This window comes from Brassica napus, chromosome C7, assembly GCF_020379485.1.
Source record: "Brassica napus cultivar Da-Ae chromosome C7, Da-Ae, whole genome shotgun sequence".
Classification (NCBI taxonomy): Eukaryota; Viridiplantae; Streptophyta; class Magnoliopsida; order Brassicales; family Brassicaceae; genus Brassica; species Brassica napus.
The window spans coordinates 10,305,533-10,332,207 of NC_063450.1; the positions used below are offsets into that span (position 1 = coordinate 10,305,533).

Genomic DNA, 26,675 nt, shown 5'->3' on the forward strand with positions numbered 1-26,675 from the left:
ATGGTAATGTGATCCCAAAGACTTTCTATACTAAAGGATTAATCATTACGAAGTCCGCAGATCGACGCTTTCTTGCTATTTATGGTGTCTCGAGTGGCTGGACTCGAATCCGGGTGCCGGTACTCACTTCTGTGAACCCTTTACCACTTGCAAAATTATTTATTTCCAGACTTTTTTTTATTTATGACTTGAACATCAAAACGTCAAAGAATAAAATTACACAACTGTATGTTAAAAGAACATTACACTATTGTACGAAAATATAGTTTCATCGTTGCAATATCCTAACACAAAATTAGAAAGACCTGCATTTTAATTGAACCTTTTAATACCAATAAATTTTTTTTTTTAGAAAAGAAAACCAATAAAAAAATATAGAAATTGCACTGCATATACAAAGATAACTAGTATATTTGCGGGAATGGAATTTAACATTTCTCGCTGATGTGTTTTTTATTGTCTGTATTACCCCTATTCATTATACAAAACACTTCTTGTTTCGAAAACGACCATTTCATCTCTCATCTTTCCCATTCTCATTGTTTACTCCGCCGAAATTTTCTGTTATTTATCTCTCTCCTCTCTCCAAATTCTCTCATCCTCTCTTTTACAGAACTTTCATCTTCACCGTTTGCATGTATTCGGATTTTCACCGGACAGAGGAATAAGAAAATGTTTCGAAAAAAGAAGATGATTGGTTCAAATATATTTGACCCTAAGACAGAGATGGACTCAATTTTCTCTCACCATGGTTCATCTCCAAATGGTGATTTCGGTTCTGATTTCAACCTCAGGAACTTCTCATCGAAATCATAGGTGGGCCGTCGGATTCTAAGTCCTATGGTGAAGGTTGCACGAGGATTCTCATTCGCTCCCACCGACTCTGTATCCCAGATCCTCTCGCCTACTTCAAGGTTAACTTCAAAGTTTGATTGCTTTTAGTTTCAACTCAAAGCTTATTGCATAGCTCGTTGTTGTTTTGTAACTTTGGTGTGTATATGGTCTGCTCAAAGTTTTTGTCTTTTGTTGCTTCTGATCGAAAGGGTCTATAGCTGGAGGGTCCAAAGGCTTGTAAAGTACCAGTTTCCAGCAAAAATCTTATAAACATTACAGAGAGGACTAGACCAGTTTCAGCCAAGGTATGTGTTTATTTACTTATCTATGTGGCCGGATATGTGTTATAGTGACCGGTTAAGTTAAACATTACACAGCCAAGCAATATTAACACCAACCGAAGCTCATGTACGTTCTGTTTTCAGGTCTATAACCGTTGGTGGCATTTCAGTTCCCAGCAAAGATCTTATAGGTACTTCCAAGAGGACCAGACCAAAATTTATATCAATAACAAGTTTTAGTTTAGCCGTTTTTATCTAGAGATATTCCCTCAGGTGCTTTCGGTTGTAAAGCATAAATATGTGATTAATTAACTGGCTCCAAATGTATTTATCCAATCATAGTATAGTTTAGCTTTTTATCACATATTCACAATTACTGGCTAACATTGGATATCATTAAGAGATCTCAAGGTTCATACATCATTAATGGGTTTCATTCTTGGTCACTATGCTCACATTGTTATATCCGGCTAAAAATATTTTTAATCATATGTATTGAGATTTGTTAAAGAGTTAATTTTGTTTTTAGCCGTACACAAATTTTATCATATGTGTTGTGGTTGGTAATAAAATTAATTGTATGTTTAACCGACCATGTAGCCATGCTAATTTATGGATGATATAAATGAGTCACATTATAACCATGTTAACTTATATATCAACCATATAAGTTGTACTTACGCTAACCCTACCCAAGCTAAAAGCAAAGAAGATGAATACATAAACATATATCTGTTATCCGGCTAAACTAACAAATATACTGCGTGAAAATATTTGATTCAAATACATAAAAATACATTTGTTAGCCGGCTAAACTAACTAATGTTAACGAATGTTAGCCAGCTAAACTAACAAATAGGTAAACATTAATAATTCATGTTAGCTGGCTAATTATTATATTTTCTTTGCGCGATGAACAGTCTCCATGGGGACTACAGTCTTCTTGTTGCACTGACCCTGTGAAGATTCTGGTGTCGATGAGCTTGTCTCGGGGATGGCTGTTCTCCAGGACATCTCCCTCTTAGACGCTGAAGCTCTTCTTGGCCGGTAGACTTTAGGGTTTGTGCTCGGTGCTGTAGGATGTGTGTGACGGCAAGGCAGCAGCTGAACTTGGCGGAGGAAGTTTGAGAGTCGGGTCTCTTGTAGATTCCGGCGGTCGGCGCACGAGGTAACTCTGGGGATGGCTCTTTTGCTGAAGACTAATCGTGGATGGATTCGATGTCCGGTTTCAAACACACCGGCTGCCGAGAAGCTGTGAGGTCATCAGATCCAATACCCATTTGCATTCGTCGGGGCTTGGGCAATAGCTCCTCTGTCTTTTTCCCTGGCTCTAGTATTCTCTCTTTAGATTTTGATCTAGATCTTGTTGTGTTTATGCTTGTTCATTCTTGCTGAATCAGCTTGTCTAGGGTTCCAACGTTTTTTCGGTGCTCCAGAATGTATGTTTGTGCCGACCTTCCTTTACCGGGGAAGAATTATTTTAATTTCATTTCATTGTAAAAAAAAGAGAGAAAGAGAAATACAAATGGTAGGATTAGCGGTGTATTGTACATCTACTGGTGTTGGGCTCCACCACTTTTTTTTTTCCGTTCTTGTAAATTTCATTATTATTGTCTATTTTCTGTGCAAATCACTGTAACGACCCGGTTACCAGGAAAAAAAAAGTTCGTTTATTTCTAATTTTATTTTCGTTACCCCTAAACCAATTGGTTGAATTTAATTAATTAGCCTTTAGACCAAACCCTTGTTTTGTCGTAGATTAGTGGCATATATATAATTACTAGTGGTATTCCCGCGCTTTGCGCGGGTGGTCTGTCATTTCTATTATTGAGATATGTAATTTTTTAAGATTATTTGGGGGTGATTGGTTGAGCTGTAACTGTAGAAAATTTACTTTAGAATTTAGTCCGTAGGATTTTTTTATTTAGCTTTAAGAGATGTAGTTTTAAAATTTGTTACGGCCAAAAAGATGGAGCTTTAGAAAACAAGACTCTTACAGCTAGTTTTTTATTTTTTGTTGTAGCTTTAATTTTTTTGATTATAGCTTAAAAAACTAATATAAAGCATGATTGATAGCTTTTAAGGCTTTAGATAAAAATTAAAGTTAAAGTTACTTGCTACAGCCCAACCACCAACCAATCACCCCCTTGATTTATTTGGAACGTTTGTAAGGCATTTAGAGACTGTATTGTAGTAATCTTGTGCATTTGTTTTTTTTGTAGTTGCAGTTTTTTTCCTAGCCTAAACAGTAATGATTTGTTTTTCTGAAAGAAAAGTTAATGAACTGAAACTTTCGAATTGAATTTGGTAGAGTTAAAACCTTTTCTAAAATCGTAGGTATGCATTACATAGTTTTTGTGTTATGAAATCTTCTTAGGAGATGATAGAAAAACAATTTTATCTATGAATATGTTGGCCGAGTAATGATCATATAATTATATATTTAAGTGCACATTGATCTTATCTAGGGTTGTGCGTTCGGGAACTTATTCGGGTGTGGTCCAGTCTATTCGAGTTTCAGATTTTCGGGGTTAAATTTTAGTCTCATTCGGGTATTTATAAATTTCGGATCGAGTTCAGTTTGGATACGGATAATCCATTTAAGTTTTTTTTTTAAATTGAAACTCATATATATTTTCAGTTTCTCAAAATCTAAAAATAAAAATAATATATTACATATAAAATATGAATAATGTATGCCAATACCTAAACTTAACGTATAAATTAGATTGGTATAAATATTTGGATAGAGAATCAACCGACGTTTCAAATATTTTTGGTGTTTTGAGTATTGTTAAATATTTTAAACATTTACTTGGAAATTTTAAAAATATCTTATATATTTTGGATACTTTCTATATATTAAATCTAAAATAATTAAAATATTTAAGTACATAAATCTATTTCAGATGCATTAGGTACTCGAAATATTTCAGTTCGAATCGGTTCGGTTCTCTAGATACCAGATTTTTAACCCATTCGAATATTTAACTAATTTTGGTTCGGATGTAATACTACTTTTTTGGATGGATTGGATTCAGTTCGTTTATTCCGATTCGAGCTGTTTGCCCATCCCTAGTCCCACCTTTTCTAAATCCTCTTGCCAAACTTCAATAGATTTTCAACTAAATAGAATAACATACCTTATTAGTATAATATGCATAACTGTAAAAAGTGTCAGAAGATTAATCCAGAAATATTATTAAAAATTTCACTTTCAAATTCTAGTAGCGCTTAAGGGCAAGTTTTGCTGGCCTAAGAGGGTCTTCTTGTATCAAAGATTTGAGAGGATTTCATTTCTTTTTCAATTTCCTCTTATTGTATCTAGCATTTATAAATTCTATATGAAATTCAAACTTATTAAATTAGTCATTTGTATAAGTTCCCTCAAATTCCAGCTTATTGAATAATATGGATTTTGTCAATAAAATCTATCAAATGGGATTTAGTAGGGTTAGGATGATATTTTATAGTGGAAAACAATGGATCGAAATACCCTATGATGGTATTTGAAACTTTTTTAAAACTAAGAAAAAATATTTCACATTTTTTTTAATTCAAATTCTTTGAAATGAAAAAATAATAAAAAAAATATTTGAAAAACGATTTTATAAAACTTTTATATATTTTATATATTTCATAAAACGATGAAAATATCCAATTATAGTAATTTAAAATATATTATTTAATAAATATTTAAATTTTAAAAGATTTTTTTAAAAACTCTAAAATTTCTTCAAAAAACCTTAAAACTTTTATCAAATCTTTCTAGGATTTATTCAAATCTTGAATTTTATTGGATTTACTCGAATTTTGAAAAAAAAAAGATTCAATAAGCCCCACTAAGATTATTTTAATGTAATTCGAAAGACTTATGTATGCTTTGTGTACTATCTTCTATAAACACACTGGAAACCAAACTCAAGGGTCCTGATCCACATAAGGTCATTAGATAGAAGACAACAACCTAACTCCATAGTTTGTTTTGACACATTTTCAACAATTTAGTTAGAGTCGCAAACAAAAAAGAGTCTATTTAGTTAAAAGCTCTAAACAAAAAGTCAACAAATTAGTGTACTGAAAAAGTAATTAATACATGGTAATAAGAAACTAACTCTAACTTAACATTTTTCGTTCTCTTTTTTGGGGATCTTTCGGAGTTCCAAACAAGCATCCTCAGCTTTCTCAAACCATGTCCCGTCTTTCTCCACAAGTTTTTCTCATGAACTTCTATTTACCAGGTCTTTTGTAAGTGTATATACAGTGTCGTGCCTACACTTTTGGAGGCCTAAGGCTATTTTGGAAAAAAACATGGTTTCTTCACAAAATTTTATAAACAATTAAAATTGTAGATACATATATTTTTGTGAAAAAAATAATGTACTAAAATAAGACTAAAGGAAATGTAAAGAACAAAAATGTCTAGATAATTAAGCTATATGTTAGTACTCTCTTTTTACTCCATGAACTTATATTCTATTCTGTCATGGTGCCCCACATATTAGTGAAAAAATGAGGGGGCCTGAGGCTCCTGTCTTTTTTGTCTAATGGTGAGCACGGCTCTGTGTATATATAATGTTTCATTTTTTACTATTAGCTTTAGAAGCGTAAGGTTCCTCTGTTTTTCCTCATGTTTCTTCAAACGTGATAGAGAACACAGTTTCTTGTTAAATGACTCAATAAGATATTACCTATAAGAAAAGAAACTGCTAATATTGACAGTCTATGGTATAAGCCGATATTTCTCAGTTGAGTCAACTGGTTTCTTTTTATTCCTTACGATTTTGTGATAATCAATTTACAAAACTTTTACCATTTTAAAGTTTATTGTTTGATTATTTTCACTATGTCAAAGTGGTTTGATATCAAATTTGAGAATATGCCTTAAAAAGTTCAAGGTTTCAACTCCATTATGTTTGGAAACCATGTGTTACATATACCCCCACAACATTTCACATTCTACATGGGTATCTATGTAATCTGTTCGGAGTAGGCGAGCAAGAGCTCAAGGGAATGCGTCGACACTCGTTAGTACACCGCTAGTTCCAAACAAACATCCTCAGCTTTCTCAAACCATGTCCCGTCTTTCTCCACCATTAAGGAATGGTGGACCAGAACCATTGACCTGAAATTTCAATATGATTAAATTCTGAGTACAAACTATCAGGGAATATGTAGGGAAAAGAAAAGGAAAACACTGGAAAAGATACCATTATTTTAACAAAAGTTGTAGTGGAGTTATATGGAAAACATGCATGCCTTCTTGGGTGCATGATCCAGTGTTGGGACGATGGGGTCGTTCCCAATGCTGCCGCATACAGTATCCTCGACAGATGCATGTTAGTTCCACCAGACATTGTTGATCGCTGACAGCTTTCTCGATTACATGTGGTTCCCTTGCACTGTCTTTGTCTCCATTAAATTTCTTGGAGAAAAGAGAGATTATGATCCACACATATTGTCTCCAGAGCCACCGTTACCTGTTAGCTGGAGGAAAGAGAGATTATGATCATGTTAACACGGAAGTAACTAAGACGGAAGTAACTAAGTTGAACTCTCATATAGAGAAACATGAGGTCGATTAAGCAAATGGTGTGTCAAAAATCTGTCACGAATGTTGGCTTTGGAAGACATTGACGTCATTCAGAGATGCGAGAGATCGGGAATCACTGATGCTTTGACTTGAAATTATACCTGATAGCTTGAGCTGAAAAGTGTAGGTTCTACCACCAATGTCTCTGTGGGAAATCAGTATCGGGTTTGTCTTGGACCCTGGACCATGTATCGCAATAGCCTCCTTTTAGATAACACTTACAGCCATTACTCGGGGAGCTAAGTGGTGCCGTGTGAAACAAACCATGAGATGTCCAGCCTGTGCAACAAATTTTGGGAGATAATTTTATTATCTTAAACTTATACATGCTACCAAAATAAAGTGTCTGATACTTCAAAATGAGTGCTCATGTGGCAATTACATATTACTGCAAATTCCTCCACCGCATCATGTATTGATTTTGGGTGTCTTTGGTAGGCCCAGATTCTTCTACGCTTTAGGGATGAAGAGTAAGAGAGTTGTTAATTTAAAAGAACCATATAATGACAACATAAGCAGTCATAACTTTAGAAAAAATAATGACGTGTGATTACATCATATGATTCCAGCTACAGTAACTCCATTTAACTTTTAAAGGAAAAGTATCTCACCAAATCATGAACAGCTTCCACCAACTTATAGGAGGCTAGTAATATTAGCAACGTCATCGAGCGCAGAAGCTAATACCAACCTCTCCCAAGTTCTATGTTTAAGAATACAAATTTAAAGTTGAGTTACAAACGAATGAAAGCGTGGTACTAAGATTCATATGTATAGTAGAGATTCGAAGTATAAAATTTGAAATTTGGTATGTACCTGTGGTGGGAAGTTTAGAACATATGCGCTGAGATCCTAGTGTTAGAAATTCAATCTTCTGGACACCAGGTTACTTAAACGAAGTTGCTGTATCACTGACCCTTACCTACAATGTGTGATATATGTAGTGTATAAGAGAGACCGAACTATGGATTTTTAAACAAAGTGTGGCGTCTCAAATTCTTACTCGCCATATAAACTATTGCGTGCAGCCGTGTCTTTGTCAAAGTAAAAGTGAGTGTTAGATCATCTAACTTAGATGTGGCATTGAGAAATAGCCTACCTGAAAATGATGGTTACATAAGCATCCATCGATACCAAAGCTTTCAAGCTTCTGGTGAAGTTCCTGTGATAGTACATCAAACGCACTAAGTCAAACCGTCACGTCCATGCGAAGTTGTACTGATGTTAGGCAGGAACCTGGAAACAATGTTTCATAACGTACATGAAATATAAGCTTTAAGTTTAGATGAAGCTGAATACTTTGCAATACGTATGTTCGATGTGGTAGTTGCAACCAGAGTGATCGAACCAAGGAACTAACTGTTGAGATGAGATCAATATATGGGAAGAGAAAGACATGAGGAGTTGAGTATGATGAAGAGGCCATACATGGGGTAGTAATACTAGTTACCCGAGTAACTTCCAAGGGTTAAACCAAAGTTACCCTAGTTATCCTAGTATACTAGTTATACTAGTTACCCGGGTAACTTTGGATGAAGAAGAGAAGTCCTATTCCCTTTGCTAAGGCATCAGACCATTGCAAGGGAAGAGGAGGCACGTGTGACAGGCTGGAGAAGAGCTGGATAAAGCAAAAGGAGCTTTATGCACAAGGAAAAAGCTCATTGGATGGTTTGAATTAAAGCAAACCTTATCTCTTGTAATAGTGCCTCTTTATGAAACCCTCTTCCTAGTGTTGCCTCCTCATATATATTGTAAACTCTGATCAGATTAATAATTAAGAAGTTTGGGATTATCTCTCTAGACTCTCTCTCTTGTTCATGATGATTCTTAAATACTCTTAAACATGATTACTACCTAATATCTCTACAAATCTCCCATTAATCTTCTCTAATCTTCCTTTAATCTCTCAATACCTACTCTACTCTCTAAAATCATATGATATCAGAGCCAGGTTGGCTTTGGTATTGAGAAACCTCGTTCCATTTCTTTCTTTCTCTAGCTCTTGTGTTTTTGTGTTCTTGAGTGTTCCGTGAAGCTGTGTGATAAAGTTGAGTCCTGTGGTGCTGTGCTTTGAGTTCGTGTGTTCTTGAAGTTTGGTACTGTGTGTTCTTCAGATGAGTTGCAAGTTTGAAGCTTTCTGATCATTTCTGGTTCAAGCAAGAGAAGATGGAGGGAAACAGCAAGCTAGTTACTGTCCCGGTTGCGTTGAAAGGTGGTTCAAACTACCTCTTGTGGTTTCGATTGGTGAAGACTGCTATTGGAAGGTTAGGGCTGTGGAGCCACATCACTGATGATGGTCCGAAGCCAGTGGCCAACGAAACTGAAGAAGGTGAAGAGGAAAAGACTCTCACCAAAGCTGAAGCAAAGAAGTGGGTGCAAGAAGACTTGATGGTGCTCTCCGTGCTGCAAGGATCTCTTGATGTCCCTCTTCTTGAAGCTTACAGCTACTGTGAGACTCCCAAACACTTGTGGGAGACCCTCTTAAAGACGTTTGGAAACGTCTCCAACATCAGTCGTGTGTTTGAGTTGAAGAGAGCCATTAACTCCATGAGGCAAGATGGAGGAGAGCTCACCAAACACATGGGAAAGTTTGGATCATTATGGTCTGAACTTGAAAGTCTAAGACCTAACACCACTGATCAAGCAGCTCTTATGGAAAGAAGAGAACAAGATCAAGTGTTTGGGTTGTTGATGACATTGGATCCTTGCTACAAGGATGTCATCAAACACATCTTGAGATCGCCTAACCTACCATCCATGGAGGAAGTATGCACGCAAGTTCAGAAGGAGGAGGGATCTCTTGGCCTGTTTGGAGGCAAGGGTGAGCTCACTATGGCTCATCAAGCTGAAGGAATGCAAGCAAACAAGGCGGCATACAGAAGCTCAGGAAGGAAGTATGAAAAGTATGAGGAAGCTGTGAGCATTGCAAGAGGACCGGTCACAAGAAGAGTTAGTGTTGGATCCTACATCCTCACCTCAGGCCACGTGGGTCCAACAGGGATAGGGAAGCAAAGGCTCATCTTTTTGCTGAAGCAAATGGTGCTGGTTCATCCGGAGCTAGCTCAGGCGCTAAGGTGGGTGAAAGTGAAGGTACAGCCTTGGCATCTCATCAACTGATTGCAAAGGGTATGGATCATGAGGTATTCAAGAGAGCTGACCTTGAAGCCTTCTTCAAAGCTCTTAAGGAGTCTAGTAACACTCTCGGAAACACCCTTGGATACTCATATGCTGCTCATACATTGCCTAGTACTACTGATAAGTTACTAGACATTTTTAAAACCTCTTACACTACTGATAGTAATCCTATTAATACTGATAAGTTACTAGACATGTTTAAAAGCGCTTACACTACTACTAGTGAGCCGAGTATAACTAGTAAGATGTTAGGATTACTAGGAAACCTGATAAAACAAAATGAACCATCAAGGACTGAGATTACTAGAAACATGCATAAACCTTTGATCATTGATTCTGGTGCATCTCATCATATGATTAGTGATAATAACCTGATTAAAGACATAGAACCGGCTCATGGACATGTTATGATTGCTAATGGAGATAAAATTCCTATTAGAGGAATTGGTAAACTGAAACTGTTTGATAAGGACTCTAAAGCATTTTCCATGCCTGAGTTTACTTCTAATCTTTTATCTGTCAAAAGATGCACCACTGATCTTCAATGCAATGTTATTTTTTAGTCCTGATGATGTTAAGTTTCAGGATATTAAGAGCAGTAAGTTGATTGGGCAAGGAGCAACCAAAGGAGACCTTTATATGCTTGAAGATCTTAGTCACATCTCTAGTTCTTGCTTCTCATTTAGTTATGTTTCTTCCTTAAGTAAAGATGCATTGTGGCATGCTAGACTTGGACATCCACATGTTAGGGCTTTAAGCATTATGTTACCAGGTGTCATGTTTAAAAATAATGATTGTGAGACATGTATTTTGGGCAAACATTGTAGGACTGTGTTTCAAAGATTATCCACTATTTATGAGAATTGCTTTGATTTGATTCACTCTGATGTTTGGACTGCACCATGTTTATCTAGGGATGATTGATTATAAGTATTATGTCACATTCGTTGATGAAAAATCCAAATACACCTGGTTAACACTCATTAAAACAAAAGATAGGGTTCTTGATGCATTTAAAAATTTTCAAAGCTATGTTACTAACCATTATCATGCCAAGATTAAAATTTTCAGGTCAGATAATGGTGGAGAATACATAGGCCACACATTCAAAGATCACCTAGCTCAACATGAGATTCTACATCAGACTAGCTGTCCTTACACTGCACAACAGAATGGAGTTGCTGAAAGGAAGAACAGACACCTCATGGAAGTGGCCCGTTCAATGATGTTCCACGAGAGTGTCCCTAAGAGATTTTGGAGTGATGCTGTGATGACTGCTTACTATCTGATCAACATGATAGCAACCAGAATCCTAGAGGATCAGTCTCCATTTGAGGTACTCAACAAGAGTCGACCAGTTCTGGATCACTTGAGGACATTTGGGTGTGTGTGCTATGTACTTGTGCCAGGAGAGATGTGAAACAAACTTGAAGCAAAGAGCACCAAGGCTATGCTTATTAGATATTCCGCATCTCAAAAGGGATACAAGTGCTTTGATCCCACTGCTAGAAGAGTCTTGGTGTCTAGGGATGTGAAGTTCATGGAAGATAAAGGATATTATGAAGAGAAGAATTGGGAGGAGCTTGAAGAACTTTCTCAACCATCAGATAGAGCTGCTAGTTTGAGACACATACTAGAAGAACTCGGTATTGGCGTGTCCCAGGATCAGAGCAGGCGTGAAGAGCCTACTCAAGTGGCCGCTGAAGAACCATCCCACTTTGAACATGAGGGGGGAAGTGAATCTGAAGCTGAAGGGTTAAAAGATCAAGGCTCAGAAGAAACTGGAGGTCTAGAAGATCAAGGCTCAGATTCTCCTGTCCAAAGTGGAGATGAATTAGTAAGAGAAGTTCAGAATGAAGGTCAGGAAGCTGGAGAAGAAATCCAGATACAAGAGGAAGCTGTAGATGAGAAAGTAGAAGTTCCTTTATACTTAATAAGTATATGATATAGCTTGACCGTATCTCTTTAACTTAGGATACTTCAGGGTTCCACAGTTCCTGGTTGCATTCTTCAAACCCTATAAAGAAACTAAACACGGAGGTAAATCTAATAATACATATTAACCCGAGAGTTATATGTAATTTAACCGAACAACTACAAAAAAAAAAAAAGAATACTATCAGTGAATTGATTAGTGTGCCAAAATTGCAATAAACAGATTTCAAGATCTCCAGATTGTTGACAATGAACTTGTTCTCGCTCAAACTGAACGGCTACGTCACCTACTGCTTGGCATTCAATTCTATGTTCACTATGTATAATAAACTAGTTACTAGATTAGGAACCGCGCTTCCAGAATTTGTTTCACGTAAAATTCAAAGCTATCAAATCATGTATACTTCGTTTTTATATTGTATGCGTAATATTATTTCAAGCTACAAAGAAAAAATAAATGTTATTGCGTTAATGACAAACAAACTCGCTAATTTTAAAGTATAAATTTATTATCTGTGAACTATAACATCAAGATAGAGTATTATTTATATGCAATGACAATATTTATCTTAGTCATAAATATTATTGTACACATCGCATAGTTATGATTCTAAACAAAAACCTAACAACATACATGTTTATTTTATTATTTTTTTGTTAAAATAATATTCAGCCCATAAATTAGTTATTTTTTAATAAAATTTATGATAACAATAATTACAGAAGCTTTTGCTGGCTATAATTATTGTGATGATTTTTATAAACTATCTACAAAATATATATTCATTAATAGAAATTAAATTTAAAATTATATCATATAGAAAATAACGTGTTTTAAGATAAATGATATATTACCTTATCAGATTATTAATATTTGACTAAATAATGTAATATTTAAACAGTTTGCAATAAATCTATTTATATATTTTTATTATATGGTTACCGAACATATTATGTTGGGTCTGTAATATATGAATTCTAAATAACAAATGCAGCCCATTATATTAACCTTAACATGTTTATATTATCTAAGATTAATATGTGGACAAAACATCAACTTTATCCTCTCTCTACTGTCGGTTTCTCAAAATTGAAGAATAAGGCGATCTACAGACAGCCGACCTTAGTTTGATGCTCATCGGTAAATCACCTGTAAGTTAGATATGTTTCTCTTAATTCTCTGTGATATCTATATCGTTAAATTTAAACGCTTATGAAGATCAAAACTAAGACAGATCTAATTTTTTTTCTTTTTCCATCTGTTTGGCAGATTGTAACCAATGACTTTCTTTCTTTCAATGAGATAGAACGTGTTGTGATGACTTCAAAGAGAGTAAAAACGGATTCAAAGTTTAAGCCGTAAAAATTCTGATGGACACCGAAACTTGAAAGGTATATTTTAAATGCATGTGTTAAAATTGTAGCTCCATTTGTACATACGAAAGTCTTTTTTACAATTAAAACTTTCTAAATATTAAAAAAAAAAGAAAAATAAGATTTTTATACTATAAAGTTTTATTCTTTGTAATTTTAAATATAATTTGTATCAGGTTATTATTACTGTAATTTTTTTTTATATTCTTTAAATATTGAGAAATAATAATACTCAAAGATCTCATATTACGCTGTTAAATACAAAGAATCATTAGGAGATAGGTGTTCTTCTTTATACCATCGTACTATACAATTTAATTGTTTCCTTCTGTTTCCTGTCAGTAATAATAAACTATTGCAACAACAAAAGTCACCACTTTTGTTTTTTTATTTTACAGATTTTATATACACGCAAGGAAAATCATATAAGGAGATTCAGATGCAATGAGACCGTTTTTAGCGTATATCAGGTAATATATTACTACTCAAATAGTTTTTGTACAGAGTAATGAATAGTTCGTTAGTAATGGAACTGATTCTGGGATCTTGCACTGTGCAAAGGCCATATTGGGAACATGAAGTATGTGCTTAAGAGCAGCTTGATGAAGTAACCTCTGTTTGGTTGGGAGTTTCACCTCTTTGAGTTTATCCCCGTTGAGCGGAGATGGGAAGTTGATGACGCGAACTTGAGGCAGATAGTTTCGAGTTTAAAGGATCCAAGAGATGCTTTGTGGCTTGATATTTTCCCTGAAGGCAGAGATTACATGTAAGCTCCCTCTTCTTTGAAGTTTCATTCTTGTTTTATAAACACTTTTGGTTTTAAACCTTTTCACCATACAGAGAGGCTAAATGCCAAAGCTGAACATGGCTTACCAGTTCTGAACAACCTCCAATTGTCTTCCAAGAACTAAGCTGTTAACTCGATGAAGGTTTGCTTAAACTTCTCCTAGGCTTCCCATTCATATTGAACAGAGAAAACTCTCACACATGTATATATGCCACTGTAGTTTATGATGTGATCAAAGTATGCATAAGACTCGTTACTGAACGCGTTCCAGCTAAAAGACCAACTTCTTAGTGAGTTATACCCTCGCGGCCATTTCCCTAACGAAGGAACAGAAAAGGAGTTCAACACAATGAAGTGCCTCATAAACTGCTCGGCAGTGATTGTCTTCACAGTCGACATGTTTTTGTGCAGAGCAATGTATATCAGGTAACATATTACTTCTCAAATAGTTTTTGTATAGAGTAATGTATAGTTCGTTAGGAATTGAACTGATTCTGGATAGATATGGAAATTGGGACATCTTGCTAATTGACGATTAGTTTTCACTGATTATTATATAACATCTGCTTTTATAATGAAATATAGAATGCGATATAAATATTTTGAATCCATAAGGAACTTTTACTAAAGCTCCAACTGTTTGAGCGTAATCACACACGCATATGGTGTGGAATAAAACACATGTCCGTGAAATAAAAACAAACTTAGTGTGAAATAGAAAATCATACTCAGAGATTTTGAAAAATCTAGAAGGGCTTTGGCATTTTTTCCCAATTTGACAGTGAAGTTTCATTACTTTTCAATATTTTCTCGATCTCCAATAGGGCTCCTTTTTTCTCAGCATCGCTTAGACATAATCCTCAACAAATAAATGATGTCGGTTAAACTTTAGATTTCTGTTATGTAACGAAAGCATGTAAATTAGCGGGTAAAGTGATCAAGACGAGGAAAAATAATTAACCTGGCCTTTTAAAATGTTTCCTCTGCCTATATTGTATATCTTCTGAAAGGAACTCCCATGTATTTTCCCAAACCTTTTCTGGCATTGATAAAGTCATGGACATGAGCATGACAGCAAAGTCATGTCGTAGAAAGGATGCAGTTCCCGTATAGCTCGACCTGATAATATCATCAATGTATTCTTGATCATCTTCTAATAGACCACGAGAAAAACATGTTTCCTTGTACGAAGGGTATAGCACACGTTTATAGGTCTTTATGTCTTCAAAGCATGTTGGTCCACGAACAATATTCAGCAACACAGGTAGATGATATGCTTCCTCATACTTCTTTGGGGCATAATTAATTCTTCCAATGCTGAAACCTCTTTTTCTTTCTTGCAGTTTTCTCTCTTTTTTGTTCCATATAAACCTTGTTGGAATTTCAGCTAAAGTTAGCTTTTTAGCAACTGCGCTAACCTTATTCAGCTCAAACCAGGCAAGGAGATAAGTATTCTGAATCAGCATCCGGCTTGTTACTTCCTCATATATGTCGTCGTCCTTGAAGATAATTATCTACTTCCTTGGTAAATGAAACTGTATTTTCTCAACTGGCACTGATCTGTAATGAATAGGAAACTTTAGAATTCTCCATGAAGATTCACATGCAGAGACGTATCTGAAAAAACACCAAATTTTCTATACAAATAAAAATAGTGTAAGACTTTATGGAAAAATCGCATATAGTAAATTAAAACAACACCTGATTAATATATATATATATATATATATAAATAAATATCTGCCATCAAAAAAATCTTTAATTTCATTTTTCTTTTCTGGGTTTGCTTTCTGGTTCACATCAGTGTTCTCCAAAGATCCTCCTTCTTTAGGCGCCTCAACCGTAACAGTAATTCGATCATGTCCCTTTTTGATATACTTGAACAGGTATTTGATAGAACCAGATTGATTACACCACTCTACATTAATAAGAGCTCTGTACATAAGAGACAAAGTTCTATTATATGGTATATCATATCTGTTGTCGCACTTGAAACCCTTCTCAACAAAATGATTATTATCCCTTCTCCTTTGGAAATAGTTTGAACATTTCCCATTTTCCATACATGGTGATTTCATATTGACAACTCCACAAGGGCCATGAATCATCATGTCTTTAACCACTTCATAAAGTTCTGGGTCCTCAGATTTGTCTGGAATTTCTGCTGAAATGGTCTGGTCAATATGGTCAGTCGTGGACAACTTGGAAGTGGGGTGCATGAATAACAATATGTGAGCATGCGGCAAGCCACGTTTCTGGAACTCAACAGTATACATTGCTGCATTTGAAAAAAAAACAATTAAATTAAACACAATCAAATATCGATCTTAGTCTTACTGATCAATAAAAAAATAAACTTGCATGCCACTGTTTTTCCCAATATCTCATTATCAGTTAAATCTGTTATAAGTGAATGCAACTTCATCTTGAAAACTCGAGAGATGGTTTCTGGCCTATCCTCTGTATTCAAATAGACGAAAAGCAAACCATTGCCTCATACTTATATCCTTTCTCTTTAGTTTATCTGTAGCAGGAGAATCTCTTTTTTTAATTCCAAGTCTGAATCCATCTTCTCCATAGGCAAAAATAAGAGGATACTGAAGTGCAAGATAAGAAGGATGTATCTCACTAATCCTTTTCAACCAGCCAGTCTGTTTCTCTTGTAAAACAATGTCACGCCTGTCCATCTCAGAATTGAAGTCTCCAGGAATTAAAGCAGCCACTTCGGACACAGTAGGCGTATCATACGTTCGTCCATCTTTTTCATGATTACTCACTATCCTCGTATGAAACTTTTCATTAGGTTCCATGCTCAATCTCTCACGTGCCTGCCGAAACTGCTTCCCATAAGGATTAACATCGTCGAGAACTTTTATAATATCCTCAATAATCTGTTTTCTCAAAGCCTGCTTCTTTGCTTTATCTGCTTCTGTATTGTACTTGCTGAAAAGAAATTTAATTAAAATTTATTATCGAACACATCAGGGTAATATAAGTTATAGCTGTAATTAGAAATTATCGTCAGTACCTCATAACCGAGTCTCTATCATCAACCTCAGTGTCAATGTCAACAATGTATAGCTGCAAAAACTTAGCCGAATCACCAATATCTGGTTTCATACTGCCCATTAGATGGTAGTTCTCCCCATGCAGTGTAAAATTTTTTGGACCAACACCATTAGGAATAGGGTGATCAACTTTTCCACCGAGAGAAGTAAATGAAAATAGCATATTCAATGCTCTTAATTTTTTCTGGTAGTATCAACTTTTCTCATCTTTCCCATAAAGCAATTGTTTTATAGCTAATGGACTCTCTCTCAACGTAGGCAGCTTGACTTGTCCTTGTCCACAAAATAGTGAGAAAATAGGTTTCTTCTTTGATCTTGTCTTTCGGTCTAAACGTTCACCATACCACATTTTAGCCTTACAATACTCACATTTGAAAGTGGGATTACCCCCATCAACATATGCTGTAAAAATCAGAGAAACACAATAGCAATTGTTGTCACCGAGCTTGAAAAAAATATATTCATAACAAACCTTCTAAAACTAATAACTTACCAATCAAAACATTTTGATTATCAGCAACATCACAGAAGGGCTTTAGCATTTTTTCCCAATTTGACAGTGAAGTTTCATTACTTTTCAATATTTTCTCGATCTCCAATAGGGCTCCTTCTTTTTTTCTCAGCATCTCTTAGACATAATCCTGAACAAATAAATGATGTCGGTTAAACTTTAGATTTCTGTTATGTAACGAAAGCATGTAAATTAGCGGGTAAAGTGATCAAGAAGAGGACAAATAATTAACCTGGCCTTCTAAAATGTTTCCTCTGCCTATATTGTATATCTTCTGAAATGAACTCCCATGTATTTTCCCAAACCTTTTCTGGCATTGTTAAGGTCATGGACATGAGCATGACAGCAAAGGCATGTCGTAGAAAGGATGCAGTTTCCGTATAGCTCGACCTGATAATATCATCAATGTATTCTTGATCATCTTCTAATAGACCACGAGCAAAACATTTTTCCTTGTACGAAGGGTATAGCACACGTTTATACGTCTTTATGTCTTCAATGCATGTTGGTCCACGAACAATATTCAGCAACACAGGTGGATGATATGCTTCCTCATACTTCTTTGGGGCATAACTAATTCTTCCAATGCTGAAACCTCTTTTTCTTTCTTGCAGTTTTCTCTCTTTTTTGTTCCATATAAACCTCGTTGGAATTTCAGCTAAAGTTAGTTTTCTAGCAACAGCGCTAACCTTATTCAGCTCAAACCAGGCAAGGAGATAAGTATTATGAATCAGCATCCGGCTTGTTACTTCCTCATATGTGTCGTCGTCCTTGAAGATAATTATCTGCTTTCCTAGTAAATGAAACTGTATTTTCTCAACTGGCATTGATCTGTAATGAATAGGAAACTTTAGAGTTCTCCATGAAGATTAACATGCAGAAACGTATCTGTAAAAAAAACCAAATTTTCCATACAAATAAAAATAGTGTAAGACTTTATGGAAAAATCGCTTATAGTAAATTAACACAACACCTGATTAATATATATATATAAATACCTGCCATCAAAAAAATCTTTAGTTTCATTTTTCTTTTCTGGGTTTGCTTTCTGTTTCACATCAGTGTTCTCCAAAGATCCTCCTTCTTTAGGCGCCTCAACCGTAACAGTAATTCGATCCTGTCCCTTGTTGATATACTCGAACATGTATTTGATAGAATCAGATTGATTACACCACTCCACATTAATATGAGCTCTATACATAAGAGACAAAGTTCTATTATATGGTATAACATATCTGTTGTCGCACTTGAAACCCTTCTTCTCAACAAAATGATTATTATCCCTTCTCCTATAAACTGGGAAGCCCTCTTTATTAACAGTAGCCATGGTTGAAAACTCCTTTGGAAATAGTTTGAACATTTCCCATTTTCCATACATGGTGATTTCATACTGACAACTCCACAAGGGCCTAGTATCATCATGTATTTAACCACTTCATAAAGTTCTGGGTCCTCAGATTTGTCTGGAATTTCTGCTGAAATGGTCTGGTCAATATGGTCAGTCGTGGACAACTTGGAATTGGGGTGCATGAATAACAATATGTGAGCATGCGGCAAGCCACGTTTCTGGAACTCAACAGTATACATTGCTGCATTTGAAAAAAAAAACAATTAAATTAAACACAATCAAATATCGAATTTAGTCTTACTGATCAATAAAAAGATAAACTTGCATGCCACTGTTTTTCCCAATATCTCATTATCAGTTAAATCTGTCATAAGTGAATCCAACTTCATCTTGAAAACTCGAGAGATCCTTTCTGGCCATCCTCTGTATTCAAATTCCGCTAAGACAGATACCTTGTAATTTCTGGTCACTTAGGGTTGCACGTAAAGGTGATGAACAGATCAGGGAAACCAAAATGTCTGCAAATGGCCATTGCGTCTAGATAGTTATTCTTCATGTATATTGGTGAACCAGTGAAAGAAGCAGGCAAAACAAATCGAGCACCTTGATCATTCATATCAACTTTCCCTTCATTCCCAGCCTGTTTAATCGAGTCATAGCTGTCAGACCTCAAACATTTCTGAAAACAGAGCCGGTTTGTCTCAATAGTTGTAAATGCATCAACCAAGAACTGCTGAAATAATCTCCTTGAGTGAAGAAGAGTTTGACACTCGCCATCCCTCTCAAATAGACGAAAAGCAAACCATTGCCTCATACTTATATCCTTTCTCTTTAGTTTATCAGTAGCAGGAGAATCTCTTTTTTAATTCCAAGTCTGAATCCATCTTCTCCATAGGCAAAAATAAGAGGATACTGAAGTGCAAGATAAGAAGGATGTATCTCACTAATCCTTTTCAACCAGCCAGTCTGTTTCTCTTGTAAAACAATGTCACGCCTGTCCATCTCCAATTTGAAGTCTCCAGAACTTAAAGCGGCCACTTCGGACACAGTAGGCGTATCATACGTTCGTCTATCTTTTTCATGATTACTCACTATCCTCATATGAAACTTTTCATTAGGTTCCATGCTCAATCTCTCACGTGCCTGCCGACCGAAACTGCTTCCCATAAGGATTAACATCGTCGAGAACTTTTATAATATCCTCAATAATCTGTTTTCTCAAAGCCTGCTTCTTTGCTTTATCTGCTTCTGTGTTGTACTTGCTGAAAAGAAATTTAATTAAAATTTATTATCGAACACATCAGGGTAATATAAGTTATAGCTGTAATTAGAAATTATCGTCAGTACCTCATAACCGAGTCTCTATCATCAACCTCAGTGTCAATGTCAACAATGTATAGCTGCAAAAACTTAGCCGAATCACCAATATCTGGTTTCATACTGCCCATTAGATGGTAGTTCTCCCCATGCAGTGTAAAAGTTTTGGACCAACACCATTAGGAATAGAGCGATCAACTTTTCCACTGAGAGAAGTAAATGAAAATAGCATATTCAATGCTCTTAAGTTTTTCTGGTAGTATCGACTTTTCTCATCTTTCCCATAAAGCAATTGTTTTATAGCTAATGGACTCTCTCTCAACGTAGGCAGCTTGACTTGTCCTTGTCCACAACATAGTGAGAAAATAGGTTTCTTCTTTGATCTTGTCTTTCGGTCTAAACGTTCACCATACCACATTTTAGCCTTATAATACTCACATTTGATAGTGGAATTACCCTCATCAACATATGCTGTAAAAATCAGAAAAATACAATAGTAATTGTTGTCATCGAGCTTGTAAAAAATATATTCATAACAAACCTTCTAAAACTAAAAACTTACCAATCATTTTCAGCCCTGATTTTGAAATAGTTTTTAGTTTACTCTCTGCTTTCTTGGCATCATGCATTTTTTTTTCGGGCAATAATGGCCTGGAAGTCAAACTTCTCTACGTCCTTAAAAATATAGGCATCACGAGATGAAAAATCAGAATATACATCACTTTCTTCACTGCTTAGATCGTATTCCTGATTATGTTGGGCTTCTACTACGTCTGCATTATTTATTTATTAATTTACCAAATAATAAATTAAGAAAAGTTGATCTGTATTAATTTATTACCCGTACTACAAAAAACAATATACCTTCATCATCAGTTCGAAATAACCTTTTAGGTTCAATAACGGCATGATCAAACTTTGATCTTTGTGTACTTTTTTTAATGTTCTGCCATTGTGTACTGCTTTTCCTTGCATCAATGGTTATTTGTTGGCTGCGATTTGATGATATATGTCCCCGAGTAGAAAGTATTCCAAAGTCATTGGCTAAAACAACACAAATTAATAATAATATGTATATGTAAAAGTTATATAATGCAAACTTATAAGAAAAAAATATAAACTTACACCTAGCGAATTTGTTTCTTGTTGGAGTTGGACACTGTAAGTTTTTTAGACGTTTACCTGTGTTCAACTTAGATACATTAGAAAGAAATATAAGGATACATCAGGTATCAAATGAGACAAATGGATAAATTAATAAAAAATTATATTTCTCTTACTTTTGCAGTAACCCATACTTGTCGCAGCTACATATGGAGTTTGTGAAAGCTTTCCAAATCTGGGAGAAGATATATGTGGCATTTGAACCGCTTGTGAGCCATATCCACCACTCTGAGGTCTGTCACAACTCTGAGGTATGTTAGAGATATCTGATACCACTCAAATTACCCTAAGGAGTGAATTACTCTCTCAAATAAGAGGTTCAGTTGTAGTACTTAGGGATCAAATCCACAAGGAGCTAGGGAACCTATTAAATCTAGTCAAGTTATTAATTCTAGGTGTTTGTTGTTTTATGGGTTTAAAAGTAAATAGCAATCCTAATTGAGCTAGTCTATTGCTCGACTAACAAGATGATTGGGGGTGTAACTTATTGGAAGATATTAGATGCATGTTTTCTATTCAGGTGCTAGAGATTATAATCCTATAGATGCCTAACAGTTGCATGCATGATATATTAGAGCTCAACTCCTTAATCACAGTGATCAGCGATGGCAATGTTTCACTGGTTAACTAACTAGATCTTGGATCTCAACTGTCGTCTTTTGATCACAAGAAAGTGTCGATCGATGATCCTATATGGATATCGATCGATACACCTTTCGCAAATATCGATCGATTGTCAGAAGACAATATCGATTGATGCTTCTAGTTAAGCCCTAGGCGAAGGTTGATAATGCTCACTAGTCTCCTAGATCAGCGGTTAGCATCTCTCTAGCAGTCCTAGCATGACAGATTAGATTCAGGACAGGATGATCAATGATGCTTGACTCATGCTAATTCCTAGGTTCATGTTCTAGTTAGCAAGGCTAAAACAAGCATTAATGAATAATCAATCAATGAATATCACAACTTAGCAAATCTATAGTTGGGGCTAATCTCTCTAACCTATTTGAACCCTGAATCTAACAAGTGAACTACTCAGACATAGCTAAGCAATTCATGACAAAAAATATAGATAAAAACTGCATAGAATAGAATAGATGAATCAATGGAGTTCCAATCACAAATCTCTCTATGATTTTTTCTCCTAAAACTCTGTACTGAAAATAAGAATATAATGGTGGCTAAAAGCTCTCTTGCCTCCTCACACTTAGGCAAGTATATAACTATTAGGTTAAAAACTCGCCAGGGGTAATCTTGTAATTTGGTGAAGCCTTGGGTTTAAAGTCGGCTGGAACCAAGTCGCGCATCTCGCGTCTCGACATCGATCGATGGTACAGGATGTACATCGATCGATCATAATCTTCAATCGTCGAGGCTTCTCTTCTGTATCGATCGATGGCACTGGATGTGCATCGAACGATTGCTTCTTCTTCGTATCGACCTCTAATGGTCATCTCGGATGAAATTTCTTTTAAGCTCCTAAATGCTCCATAATCATCACTTTACTCCAAGATATTCCTAAACTTGAAAACATACCTAATAGGATAGAATATATAATATATAGATAGTAAAACACTTATATACCATGGATGAAAATGAGTCAAATCCATGGTATATCAATATCCTTAAATATCCTCCCAAAAATGGATTTCAAAGGTATAGACTGATTGCTTGGTAGTTTTTTTAAAATTGAGTTAGGAGTTGGATCGTTATCCTGCATATCCGGCGCTTTCCTTAGCTTGTCTAAAGGTTGCTTTAATGGTGTCAGGACCTCTGTATGTGACAAAATACCTGATAAAGTATTCAACTCATTTGAAGCGAATGTTGCTGAATGAGGATGATTTGTTATGCTGGTTTGAATCAATTGTTCCTTGACTGTAATTGCTTTTTTGGTTCCTTCCATTTTGCCTAAGCATCCTGAGGCCTATTACTGTAAAATAATCACCCAATGTTATATGTTTTGTAAGAACCATAAACATAAAATGCTGCATATGTAATTTGCTTGTTTACTCACAACCCTCATCTCTATGTAGTCTGTTTCTCTTCGTAGAAGGTATATGAAGTCCGAGTTCGTTGTCTGCAATAAGTAAAAGTATGAAATTAGATTTTCAAACATGTTCACCTAATCATCGTTAGATTTGCAGGTACATATAGATGAAGAATGCGAGCTGTGTAATAAAAAAAAAGACAATAGGAGAATACTCATACTCTTCACGTGAGGTATGTTTGTGACATCTTCCAACACCACTACTATTCTGTTATTTGCTTTTTGACTCCGAGCCTGAGAATTGCCGTTCTCATCATTAACTGTTCTATGTTTCCTTTTCTGAGATGGTTGACCATGGGAGACAATCCCTGTGCCGTTTTCCTTAGGAAGAATCATGGATTAAATTGACATGACTCAATTGTCGTCTATTGCGAAACCCTTATTTCGCCCTTTTTAAATGTAACGAAGTATAATTTCTGATAAGGATTATAATTTTTTACGAGGTACAGTTTCTAATAAGTAAAAACTGAATCTGCATTCCATACGGTAATAGGAAAACTGGCTACATATATAATATATGTTAACAATTAATAATTTATAAATATAAATAACTATTTTGTTCTTATATTACTTGTATTGAAACAGTAGCATTAGTTATTTATATATCTAAATTAAAGTATAATGATCTTTATGCTTTTTTTTTTGCTATCTCTTTCAAAACTGTTCAATAGATATATTTCGGTATGTCACTAATTCAAGATAAAAAAATTTCATACGTTGTTATTGAATTATGTTATTCTAATCATAATGCTTAACATTTATAAAACCAATTATTTATTATAAACCAATATGAAAAAAACAATAATGATTTGAAAACATCTCTCCTAAAAAATAAAGCATAACGACAATGTGTGTATGTAAACACTTATTAAAAATTCTAAAAAACACCAATAATAAAGTGGTTGAACTACATAGCGCTGAGTTCAGTTCTTCCTTAAGCCTTGCTCATCACTGCTCATCTTCTCAATCTTGATACTTTTGACAGGGCGCATCTTTGAAGTCGAGGTGTTATATGGAATATCAACAATTTCGTCCACTGATCGCTTAGAAGGAGTTGCCATCTTGCTAGAGCTTACATCACTGTAAGTCAATAGAGACACCTAGAGTGTATACATATATTAGGTGTATAACTTGAAATAAATACAATCAAAAGTATGACAATATGAACATCAATACTATCTACTGCATACAAAACAGATCAATAAAATCGAGAAATACCTCTGATGCTGAGTTTGCTGTTATTCCCTTTCCAGACATAGATTCCGATTGGGAATCAACCATGAGTGTGTTGTAAACTGACCAGGCTATAAGTACCTTAAAAGTCTCAGATCCTTTTTCGATGGTAACCCCAAAATTATAAGTCTTCCCCACAATTTCATTAATACAGTCAAGCAACATCTCAGGATCTTCAACCTAAATCAAACTATAACAAATCTTTTGGTAAAGGTTGACAAATTCAATAACATATTAAGTGCATTTATGGCAGTAAAATACCTCATCCAAAGAACCATTGAGAATTTTTTCAGCTTTTACTTCGATAACTGGCCATGCAACCCAATCAAGAAGCACAAATTTTGCTTTAGCTGTATCATCCTTAGCCATCAGATGGAGCTTATATCTAATATTAAAATCACAATAACAAAATAAGATCAAGAAATCTTAATGATTGTTCGTTAGATAACTTAAAGAAGACAAAATTTTACCTTGGTTTAACATTCATCACATTCTCTTTGCAGTTTTCACACCAAACAAAGGCTTGTTTACGCCAGAAAGATTTATATCTTCAACGGGGACTTTATAAATCCTGGTTTGACACAAATCACATCCAAAATAATACCATGCATAATCAGTATCTATAGCACAGATTGTAGCAACAACCTTGCACTTATCACCCAACGCTTCCACATTTACTGTTTACTAGGTTAGCTTGCGTTATTCTGGTCTTGCATGTTTCGAGTTGAGCTATAATGACTCAACCAGGTGTCTGTTTTCTTATATATGCTATCGATGTACACGTATGTGCGAGTGTTTTTCTTATTGGTCGCTATTGCGAGCATAGGTACTTACGTTATTGTTTGATTGAACATAGTAACCCTATGCTTAATAATGAATAGGACTAGACATGTATTGTTTGAAAATTGCGGAAGACTAATAATTGTTGGAGTCTGACTCAGCGGGGCAGAGGTGAGTTCCTACATGTTGGAGTCTGGCCTATGGCTTAGCGGGGCAGAGGTGAGTTCATGCACGTTAGAGTTTTGGTGGGGATACGGTGGCTGAGTCGATCCACGTCGTATCCCAGCGATCGACAAGCGTCTACGGGCGGTGACTATAGGCACTTAACCTATATAACTAAGCTTAACGGGGCAGAAGTGAGTTCCTGCACATTGTGACTGGCCGGGGCTTCGAGCGTACAGAGCTGGGCTCTTGTATTTTGAGTCATTGCTTGTTTCTTAGAGATGTCGTGTTTGTGGTTTGTCTAGGCCTAAATTTACGATGATGGGTTAGTATTCAGTCGAGTTTAGGTTTTGGTTTGGTCTTCACTGAACGGCCTGTTTGAAAAGTTGTTCATTCCTTTTTTTTTTCTCTTTCCCTTTGATTTTTGTCAAGCAGATTCCAGCCTAGAAAAAGTTGGTTTGAGTTAAAGTTGGCGGTTTTTGCTAAAGACGGTTTGCCCGTACCAGATTTAGCTAAACCCGGAACCCTCTGGAACCGGGTGTCACGATCACTCTAAAAAATAGCTAGTGGCTCGGCTCTTCTAGCTTTTATAATTCCACGACATAAGTTAACGTACGACTGTTAAAAAAAAAAGAAATTAACGTACGACTTCTCACGACGTCTAAGAAACAAAAAGTTGAGAAAGACATTAACTGGTTCTGTCCAAACCGTCCACCGCTTTCACGTGTGGTTTCCACACTACCTCTCATATCTCATGCTTAAATGGAGATATTGAAAAAACCTTCGCTTTGAGAAAATCACTGGACCATGAGCTTAATTATCAAAATAATTATCACAAATGTACAGTCAACTAAATAATGATGCTAAAGATTGAATTAAACACCAAGCTGGAGTAAATAACTCAAAAATATGACTAATTCATTTATGTGGCACTAGTAACTTCACAAATTAAGTAACTCTTGATCTAGTCCCTTATATATTACAACTTCTTTTCGTAGTTACGTGTTATCAATAAGATCATTCTTAGAATCATTAGAAATATATGTTGTTCCATCTAATTATATAATAAGCTTTTTATTAAATTCACCATAAATTCATTATTAATA

At 35.4% G+C, this 26,675-nt stretch overlaps 2 long non-coding RNA genes across 2 annotated transcripts; both read left to right on the forward strand.

The window, feature by feature from the left end:
- The first annotated feature begins 126 nt into the window (after positions 1 to 126).
- On the forward strand, positions 127 to 1,555 carry LOC106449360. The gene is made up of 3 exons (XR_001289135.2): positions 127 to 914; positions 1,044 to 1,139; positions 1,260 to 1,555. It is a non-coding gene; the product is annotated as an uncharacterized LOC106449360 (long non-coding RNA).
- Positions 1,556 to 12,269: 10,714 nt separating this feature from the next.
- On the forward strand, positions 12,270 to 26,675 carry LOC106445636. The gene is made up of 9 exons (XR_007326667.1): positions 12,270 to 12,930; positions 13,049 to 13,170; positions 13,551 to 13,622; positions 13,714 to 13,918; positions 13,993 to 14,081; positions 14,160 to 14,365; positions 21,472 to 21,598; positions 23,492 to 23,567; positions 24,380 to 26,675. It is a non-coding gene; the product is annotated as an uncharacterized LOC106445636 (long non-coding RNA).